This window comes from Bidens hawaiensis, unplaced genomic scaffold, assembly GCF_021521415.1.
Source record: "Bidens hawaiensis isolate Kalapana, Puna unplaced genomic scaffold, B.hawaiensis_p1.1 tig00042545_1, whole genome shotgun sequence".
NCBI lineage: Eukaryota > Viridiplantae > Streptophyta > Magnoliopsida > Asterales > Asteraceae > Bidens > Bidens hawaiensis.
Window position 1 is genome coordinate 41576 of NW_027497548.1, and position 8497 is coordinate 50072.

The window sequence follows — 8497 nt, forward strand, 5'->3', positions numbered from 1 at the left end:
AGAGAAATAAAAGATAATGTAAAAAATGATACGCTGTTAAAAAAAACAAAATGTAAGAAATGATATAAATTAACATTTTTAGAATTAGAACATTACATACTTGATTACTTTAAACAATAATTAAATATAAGTATCCAAATAAAATTTGGAAAGACCTGAATTTGTTATAGCCCAACGCCCCAACAGGAGAACTCAACCAAACGATTAGTCTATCAGGGGAGGGGCCACATTTGGTCTATAAACCTCGTATATGTAGCACAGCACATACAATTGATCTGGAACAAGTCTCATACCTTACAATGGTTTCAGTCCATATCAAACATAGTCCCATCTCGATGTACAACCCACCCTTGTAAACGAGCTCTCCTCCCATGGATTTTCCTCTCCGGCCTTGCCCTTCCAAAGGGCCTCTCTACATCATCTCATTGGCGCGTATGGACGTCCAGTTGGAGATGGTGTTAGAAACATCCTTACAAGTTACACTACCTTAGTAGCTTGTCAACTAACAGTACATTATTTAATGCATACTTACTGTATTTTAGTTTAATGATAATTTTTATAGATGGTTAAAAATGGAGTAACAGAATCAAGACAAACAACCAAAGCTATGATTAAAGTAAAAGATGATTTTTCAAAAGCAAAAGCAAGTTTTGTCCTTAAGTTATGCAATTATAGGATTCCAAATATGAATGATTAAAGGCATCAATGATAGTACAGGCATCTTGAATCTTTCAACACAAAATTTCATATCTTTAACACCTTGCATGCTTTGACCTGACCCAAAGATCCACACTCAAAAGTTTGCAAACCTTGGGTAGTATTGACCTCCTAACAACGTGTTCACAGTCCAGTTTGACCTGGTCCAAACTGTTGACTACAGTTTTGAGAAACGACAAAGCAAACCGGCCGGGTTGGGGGTCAGCCGGTTTCAATGGTTTGACAGTTTGAACTGATTGTTTTATTTTAAACAAAATCGTTAGTTTGTATTAAAAAATTTTAAAAACGACCAAGATGGTTCATGAACAATTGAGCATATATAATTGCACATTTCAAAATAATAAGCAAACAAAAAATGCTGGCTAGTTTAGCTTACACGATCGGGTCCAAGTTTCAGATAGGTAAACCGTCAAACCAGAAAGCTGAACTTTGAACCGAGCCGCACAAATCTCAAACTATCAACTTGCTTATTTTTCTTTACGGTTCAGTCATTTTTTGACGTTTTATGAACACCCCTAGCTCACATAGGCAACTTGAAATAAAAAATACAATCAAAAGACACCCACAAGACTCACATAGTTGTATCTCAGTTCTAGACTTCTAGTAGCAATTTTTTAAAAAGATCATCAGTGACCAAATAAGAAGAAACCATAATGATTGTCATGGTCAATGAATTACTAGATTTTGTCAAAGTACAGAATATTATCACATTTCCATGACAGAATCTTGCATCACAATATAAAATGTAGCAAGAACACATGACTATTTAACTAATGATCATTCAAGAAAAGTACACATAAACAAGATCCAACAGCATAATTCTTTATCATGTACCTTGAAATCTCCCAATTCGCGGTAACTCCATATCAACCGACGATGGATTATGCATCTGATTATCATCGGAACTAGCAAACTTTCGTTTCTTGGACCATAACCAGATCTTAGAAACCGAAAAACTATCCGTCTTTGCACCAATATTAATCTTTTTCCCTTCAATATCTTCATCAAGAGTACGATTCTCAATCCGCTCATTTTGTTCAAGATTTTTCACAAATCTTGAATCTTGCAAATCCCTCCGATGACTCAGTGGGACCCGGAGATACGTGTCGCCTACCACATACTCATACGAACCCATCGAATAACATCTTCGGGCATCTAAATTGCTACTACTCGTCTCGCCTCCCGTTTCACTTTCCCTTTCACTCAATTTTCTAAACTTTCCAAGTCTAACAGAAATCACCTCCGGTTCATTTTCAACTGTTTTTAAACCAGCAGAAACACCGCTTTCATCTGGTTCACGCGGATCATCATAATCGAACATCGGGTTATCCATCGAAAACCCAGGGTCAAAAGGGGTATTTCTACAAAGGGGGCAAGTCGAATTCGATAAAAGCCATGTATCTATACAACTAATATGAAAAGCATGACTACAAGTTGGAAGCAACCTTAACTTATCACTTTCTGCAAATTCACACAAACAAACCGCACAATCGAAAGGCTCGTTCGCACCCACCACTTCTTTGTACATAAAAACCGGTAACGCGTCGATAAACGTTTGATCTAAACCGGAATCGTGTAAATGAAACAGCTGTTGAAGCTGTCTTTGAAGTGCAGCAGATGGAGATCCATCTGGAAACCGGTTATTCGACCGATGGGAATTCGACGAAGAGTGCAGTTTTGTCAAGAATCTAACAAGCAAGTGAAGTAAACCGGATATAAAAAACAAGACTGCCAAGATTATTATAATAAAAAGAACTGCTGGGCTGATTTTAGCAGCTGATGACTTATGAAAAGTAACTGGTGATGATGACTGCTGGTATCCAAGAACACCATCTTCAGAAACTTTAACATTTGAATGCTCAAAAAGCAATCTTTTTGACAAAAAGCCCATCAAGAAGAGATGTTTAGTGTAAAGAAAGAGTCTTTATTCATCAAGAAGAAAAACCCAAGTGATAAATGGTATAAAGATTCATACCCAGAAGCTAAAATCCAAAAAGGTCAACTTTCCAGTTGAGATGTAAACAAATTGAGGAGATGATTATAGCGGGTCATGATGGACTAAGCTAAAAGACGATTCTAAACACCAACCAACCACCAATTCTTGTTTGTATGATAATATAATTAGATAGATAGAGACAAAAATAATCAGATAAAAAAAGAAATTGAAATTTTGTTTCAAGTTCTTCTTCACCTACCTTTGAACCTTGAAGAACCCACTAGCCCTAAATTGATGGTTACTTACAGAAGTTGAAATACGAAGAAGAATGAAATGAAATGAAATGAATGAATGAATAAGATGGATGACACGCGGTGAAGGAGTGCGTGAGGGAATCCGTACTTAAAAAAGTGTTTCTGGAAACAATCAAGTCAAATGGTGGAAGCTGGAACCATGAGTAGCATGATATATTCGATGGTCCATTCATTGTGGGTGTGGGTGCGACCACTTGTTGTTTACGTGTGTTAAGCTCCTAACTTGAAGAAGTTGACTTCTTGACATAGAGCGGTTTAGAGCATTCACAATGGGGACTAAACACAAAGGTCTGGATCTACATGACGCCTAGTGGACAGGGTGGTAGCAGACGTGGATTGTTGTGGGGTGAAGTTCGCTTCTAAAGTCCACAGACTCAGAAGATGCAATGGACGAGTTGAACCACCCCCCCAACCCACCTAGGGGTGTGCAAGAAAACGAAAAAAATCGAACTGAACCCAAAAAATCCAAATCGAAAAACCGAATAAGATCAAGAACAATTGGTTTTGTGTTTTTGTAAAAACCGAATTTGATTTTTGGTTTTGGTTTTGTACGTAATAAGAACCGAAAAATTGAACCGAGCTTAATTCTTGAATTTTTATTTTAAGTAACGTATAAAATTTAATAAATATATAACTCAAATATTTTTGTCAAATGTATAATAGTCTATTAGTTGACAATTAACAAAATTATTTAGATCTAACTTCGTTATTTTTTGCCAGTTTTTTTTTTGCCTAAAATTTTCAATCTTAAATGTCAAAAACCGAAATCGGGCCCGAAACCAAAACGAAAAATCCAAAACCGAATGATTTCGAAAAACTATAAACCAAAGTTTTGGTTTTCGGTTTCGTTTAGCCCAAAACCGTACCACACACACCCCTACCCCCACCTATCGTATATACTACTAGTTTGAGTCCTCTGTGTTAACCCCCCCGGGGTTGTTTTTAATCGTTTGTTATTTTATATTTTGTAATTATTTGTTTTATTTTTTAAAGTAGTTTTGTTTTGATTTAATACGTATATATTAGTTTGTTAGGGTCATTATATTTTCTTAACGTTTGAGCTCTTTCAATTGAGATATGTAATTTTTTTAGATTATTAACAAATGGACAAAAATGAATATGAACATGTTGATTTTTTAAACAAACAAACATGAACAAAAATACTTGTCTTATGAAAAAAAGGCGGTTGATGTGGATGACAATGGTGGTTAATGGATGAGAGGGGATGTTGACAATTGTGGGTGGTAATCGGAATTTAATCGGTGATGGAGAAGATAGACCGGCGACGGAATTTAGGTAGAGGAGAGAAATAAAATTAGGGTTTCATGATAAAAAAGTTTCACAAATAAAATTAGATGTTATAACCCGTTTAATGGCTATCCGGGTTTGGTGAGACCCTTGACCCGCGAAAATTATTGTTTGATGATTAAGGTGTTATTTTACAAATAAATGAGATACTATAACCCACTTAAGGGTTATCCATGTTTGGTGAGACCCAAGACTCACGGAAATTATTGTTTGATGATGAAAGGGTTTCACAAATAAATGATATGTTATAACTCTTTTAAAGACTGTCAGGGTTTGGTGAGACCCAAACCCGCAAATTCGAGTCAAATGCATGAGAAGATTCAAATCACAAATTAAGCAATATGGTGGACTAGGAGAGAAGGGGAAACTAGATAACGACACATAGGATATTTTTATGGCCATTTATAATATACAAATAGATAGATAGATATAAATCTATTTGTTTTTAAGGCCAAGTATATTGGGCGACAAATGGTAAGGAATTTGGCAACAAAGGGCAAGAACACAGTCCCCTTGGCGATAACTTGGTGGGGGGGGGGCATACCCTTGTTGCGGGCTTATGTGATGGAGATGCTGACGTGGCAATCAAGTATTAGCGGTGGGTCGTTTGTGGGTTACAACAAGTAACATCCCGAAAATATCCATACCAATTTTGTCAATTTAAGAAGTTGAGGGACTAGCTAGTCATTTAGCTAAATGATTTATGAAAGTGACACATGTCCTATGACTCATCACTATGAAAAGACACATGTCGCATGGTGGCCACACAAAGGACACATGTCACACATAACAACTCATATCCTCACAAAGTGACATATGGCTAGTGACTAATCAATATGAATGCCACATGTCAACACCTTATGCATGACTCACCATAAAAAAATGACACATGCCGCATGATGGTGAGTGACGGTCCGACTGGGGATGGCTATAAATAGTGAGCATGATTCTTCATTTTTAGGGATCTCGAACAACAAATCACTTCTTTCTCTAAAATATATCTCTCTCTACCTTGGTTTCCGTCCCATCGACCCGATAATTATATTCTCGTAAACGGACTTTCCTCGAAGTACGTGCCGACAAGTTCCGACGACCGGCGCGCCTCGTTATGTGTGCCGAACCATGTAGTGCGTGCCAAGCCCCAAAGTTCTGACCGTATAAATTCTAGTACGCGACGTAGAGTAGAAGTACTGCTCATACAAGCTTAAGACTTATAAACTCTGAATACCCGTATAAGTTAGGAGTTGTGCCTGAGTCATTATTTTATTATTATAATACATGGGTTAGACCATAGTTAGTGGTATAGCCCAAACCTTGATCATACTTATATTTACATAAGCTTTTAACATATAAAGGAATATAGTAATGTTTCTTTACAATTAAGAAACACAAAATTTTTCATTCATGAGGATATAGTCAAAATATAGTTTCTTCACGATTAATAAACATAGCATTTTATATACATGAAATGTAGTTAAAACATTGTTTCTTCATGATTAAGAAACATAAGATTTTACATATAAAAATAGCAATTAATGTTTCTTCTTGAAGAAGAAACGAATTATAGATGTTTCTTCTTGAAGAAAAAACTCAGCATATGATTACTAAATAAACAGAAAGACTACAGGACTAAATAATTTACTCAAACAAATGATCAATCAAGATTTAAAGCTATCAAAGCCAGACTAAAGGTCTGTAGCCGGATCAAAAGACGATTTGGGTAATTATATAAACCTATTTTATTTTAGGTTAATCAATCAATCAATCACTCACAATCAAGGTTTCAAACGCACACCGACGGTACAGGTGAATACGTTAACCTTTACAAATCAGTCAAAACATATTTATACTCGATAAGATGAACGGGTGTTTGTCTTAAAGAGCCAGTCAACGTTTACATGAGATTACGTGATCTATAAAATGTTATAATACAAGGTAGAAAATAAAAGCAACTCAGACCGATTACACATGTGTCTGGATCCATACATAACTGTTCAGCCTAAACAGTCAAAGGCTACGTGGTCGCGGGCTAACAGTCATAACTAGTTCTCAAGGGCTACGTGGCTCAGGGAACACTTTTATGTGTGTAGGCAGTGGTACAAATACCAAAAGTAGAAATATTTCCGCTAAGCTTGTCAAGAAAACTATATTTATATTTTAACGGTAATTTAAATATTTTTAGTGTCAACGATTCACCAGCATATCGCTGACGTATTTCCCCAACATTTCAGGGAGACATGTTAGTACATGTAGTAAGGAATTAGAGTCATTCAAGAAGATAGACGCTCGCAAGGTAGAGTTGACTCAGTTTTAAATTATTAAAATATTATAAACAAGATTTAAACATGATTTATAAATCAAACACTCGGGTATTTATTATCCGAGAAGTTTTCAAATAAATTAATATTTTATTATATAATATTTTATTATAACTAAAGTCTTCCTCTAAAATAAACCGCAACTTTGATGTATTTACAAGACATGTACCAACTATTGGTCATACGCCTAGGCCCTAAGCCGGGGTGTGACACAACATCGCCCCCCCCCCTCCCCGAGTTACATATCACTCTCTTGGGCCTTGGCCACGTGTCAACCCCCCCCCCCACTATACATAGCCTAATGTGATCGCTTGAGCATGTCTGTTGTGACTACTCTTTGTTTGTATGTTTGGTCAAACTCAAATCCTTTATAATTAAAATAATTGTGTTTAAATTAGGGATAATTGAAAAGCTCGTGATTCAAGATTTGTTTTAAATCGGCTAAGCTCTGTTTGTAAAAGGAGCGAATCACGAGACAAAGTTGGACGCCTTGTTGGTTAGCTTGTTTGCTCATTCATTTGACTTAAAGCATTCCCGGCCTGTCTTCTAAATTTTATGAGAAGTTTTTGTAAATTATAGGATAGGGTTAAGGGCGATTGTAAGTGAATGCGAGTGAAAAATTAGTAATTTTTCTGTAAATTTGTGAATACTTGTTTATCCATGTTTATATTTTAATATGTGTTGTAATTAGTTGTGAGTAGGTAAAAGATAGAAAAACTGTAATGATAAAAGTATGTAAAATATTGTTAAATTGAACATGATAGAGAAATATACAGAGAGGATGAGTGACGGGATAAGAATGCTCTAAGTTAGGTAATTGTTTTTTTTAATGAAATATGAGTTTTATAACCAAAATTTTGGATATTAGATATTGTTAGCGTAAAGCCACTAGAGTTAAGCTCATGAGCTTTTTTAAGCAGTGTGAACTCGCTATGTTTTCTCTCCGTGTAACCTTGTAAATTGTAAATAGAGACATCGATATATACAAACCACTTTAGGATTAATTTGATATTCAAATAAAAGAATTAACTATATGGCTCTACGGATATTCTATCTGCCCAAAATTTTATTACTTTTCTAATAACTTTAACAATGTACTAAGTATTTTTTGAGTCACAAGTTATTCTAACAATCCTATGTTAATGACAACGTAAAGTTTATTAAATTTATTCGTTCTTTGTTCCTTCTCACGTGTCATCGTACAGCCCTAGCCAAAATGACGTGTTTGCCCTTTAAGCTATTTGTGAAGTTCACTCTATCTCTTCATGATAACCTAAAGTATATGTTACTAAAACTAGATTAATAAAGTGAAATATAATTTAATATTTTGTATGAATCGTCGGGTGGGCAAGACGGTTGCTTTCAATTGTGGATTTGTGGGTATGGATTCTTTTGAAGAATATAGTAACATGTGAATTGCTTGGTTTTAGGGTAGAGTAAATGACAATTTTGATAACCACTCTAATTTTTTTATGTACACTTGGTTATTCTTTCTTTCTTCACTTCTTTAATTCATCTCACATATTATATTGTATGAACAAAAACTATACTTGCTCATCTTTTGTCGTTGAGAAGTACAATATAAAAAATGTGGCTTCTCTTCTTCCAAGTTTATTGACATCTCTTCAAGTGACAACCATGAGTGCACTGACACTATTAGAAGAGCCCGAGTCCAAGCCTGAGCCCAAAAGTTCCCTTCCATCAAACCGGTTGTAAGCACCTCGATTGTGATCAAGACACCTAAAATCAAACATGAAGATTAATAGATACAAAACATTTGGTAGAACCAATATTAATCAATCCTAACTTTTCTAGCAACAAATGACATCACATTCATATCTATGTGTAAGTTTCTAGGCATATGAATTGACTATTTAAAATATTTTCAGATTTTTGTGTAGCTT

General features: G+C 35.3%; 1 pseudogene; it reads right to left on the reverse strand.

Annotated features, from left to right (window-relative positions):
- Window positions 1-414: 414 nt before the first annotated feature.
- On the reverse strand, window positions 415-3050 carry LOC143593715 (RING-H2 finger protein ATL46 pseudogene; annotated as a pseudogene).
- Window positions 3051-8497: the final 5447 nt, after the last annotated feature.